We start from the raw sequence: 2,523 nt of genomic DNA, 5'->3' as shown, positions 1-2,523 counted from the left end.
TTCCAACTTCCCCTAGTCTAATCTCACTTAAAGCTTCTTTTAAAGTGATCCGAATTATGGATTCGGATGACAACATCTGAGTGAGAACCTGAGGTATTGTAAATTTTGTCTACATGAATAAGAAAGCATAGAATTGAAGCAAATCAAAAAGTAATCTATTCAATTCGAAAATCTAACATATATCAGTCCAAGGGATTCCAAGGGTCACCAACAACTCCTTGAGAATCGAAACCCAACAATCACATCTTGTTTATTTACATAATAAAATCTAAAACTATGAAAATTTCAAAAAACTAAATAAAATTTTGTCATAACTTTAACTAGGCATAATTTTCTGCACAGGTCTCGAAATTACGAGTCGTTTAACTCGTTGGAAAGGTCTCCAAGAGTTGGAGGCGAAGTCCTGAAAAAACCTACATTCGGCAACATTTTAAAAGATAGACCAAACTTTCAAGGGTTAAAAATGTCCCGAAGGCCTTCAAACAATGCCAATTACTAACGTATAGAAAAAAACTAAAAAAATATAAAAATATTTTTCCACTGTTTCAGATTTGCTTCTGATCATAAAGCGAGACTAATCCCCTAGGATGACAGTAGCATCCGGGAAGCCACCATAATGGGATAAACTTGGTGTCCTATAAATTTTAGAAACAAGTTAATATTAAATAAATTTTTAAAATCAAAATTATTTTCTTCCATCTCATTTTAAGCATTGTTGTTAATTGTCAAAGATGACTCAAAATTGGCTCATCAATTATGATATTTGTGTCTATGAAAGATGATTATTTGTGAGTTTTGCAACCACAACTTATTTAAATTCTTGAGTTGAACAAGGTACAATCAACAAATAGAAAAAAGGATTGCTTGGAAGAGTGGGCAAACCTTAAAAGAATCTTTGTTATTATTCAATGGTTTCTCATGGAAATATGCCTTACAACTTGGAAATAACAACATTGTTGTAGTTTAGTACATGAAATATATTGATATTAAAGATAAGATTTGTGAGACTAAGATGAGTAGGAATAGTCTACATGGTTGGTGTGTGAATTTGTGCTTGCAATCTATAATTGTATAGCATGTTTTTAACATCATAGGTAATGAGGGGGTAGTTAAATTCATTTTAACTTTAGCTATTTATTAGTTAGTCAATGGACTTTTATTGTGGACCTACAAGTCCAAAAACCATAGGCAAATTTATCTCATGTCAAGAAATATTTTACAACTGTCAAATTTAGACAGTAAGGCTTGTTGATCAAATGAAACCTTTGAGCTATTCTTTTAGGGTTTTGTGTAGGGGAAAAAGTGACACTAAGCAAACATGCCCTAATCTCACTTTCAATCACACACTTGTGGAATACGAAAGAGCCTAGAGGTATCACACAGTTGGCTACTTCTTTTTGTGGAAGAGAGAGCCACGGGCTACCTATTAGGATTTCTATTCCTTTGTTGCAAATGATAAATAGAATGATGCAAGTTCAACTATTAACCCTAAAGTGTAAGTATGAACTAGTAACTTTGAGCACAAGATTGTAGAATTGAGATTTAATGATGAAAAATTGTAAGGATAAGAGGAGAAATGTAAATGTGTACCTTGAATGGATTTGATTCTACAAGATCTGCCGCTGAAGCCGGAAGCCTGAAATACTGAAGCTGCTACCTCTGAAACTGCCAAAATTCACTGAAATGGACAAGGACTAGGGCGCCCAGCGCCCCTATCTTGGCAGGACCAAGGCGCCCCACGCCCCTGTCCTAGCTTTCTGGGTTGGAATTTGGTGTGAAGTTATGTCTCGGTCCGCTTCCGTCGGATCTGCAACTTGCGGCGTCCTTCGAATTCGAAAATCTGCACTTATATCTAAAAAGGGTTGTAGGTGGCTATATAGGGTTTTGCCTTAGTCAAACCCCCACTTTGGTGATTTCCACCTCCACGAATAGCCAAGTTGTATAGTAAAAGTTGTGTGTGCAGACCTTGTGTGTGTGCAAGATCCTAAAATGAAAGTAAGCAAACTAGAGCGACCTACAAAGTAAACCCTAATTGCTTGTAATTGACAAAGTAAAATGCTCTAAATTAAGATACAAAGTGATCTAAAGCATGAGTGCAAAGGATGTAATGAAGCTTGTGCAAAGACATGAAAACAACATGAAACCATACCCAACCCCAAGGGAGGGGTACAAGCCAATCTTCAGTCGGTGATCTCTTATTGTTCTTCTATGTCTTCAAAGCCCTAAGTTGATGAATGAAATTGAATGCTTGATTAATGGATGTTGAGTGTTGTTGAAGTCTTCAAAGATCTGCTCTTTCGCTGCATAGAAGGCCCCTGAAAACCAAAATTTGGATCCCTTCAAATGAAGAAAGAGAGCTCTTATATATGAAACCCTAGGTCTTAATTTCAACTTTTGGCCGACCTAGAGATTGAATCTCCCGCCAATTTCTTGGGGTTAAGCTTTATTTTATGATTGGATCGCGCTCCTAAAATTTCGGGAAAAATGTCCGGGACCGTGTGCACTCCGGGTGCCATGGTCCTC

This window comes from Cryptomeria japonica, chromosome 1, assembly GCF_030272615.1.
Source record: "Cryptomeria japonica chromosome 1, Sugi_1.0, whole genome shotgun sequence".
Classification (NCBI taxonomy): Eukaryota; Viridiplantae; Streptophyta; class Pinopsida; order Cupressales; family Cupressaceae; genus Cryptomeria; species Cryptomeria japonica.
The sequence above is the reverse complement of the archived record's forward strand: the minus strand, read 5'-3'. Positions refer to the sequence as shown.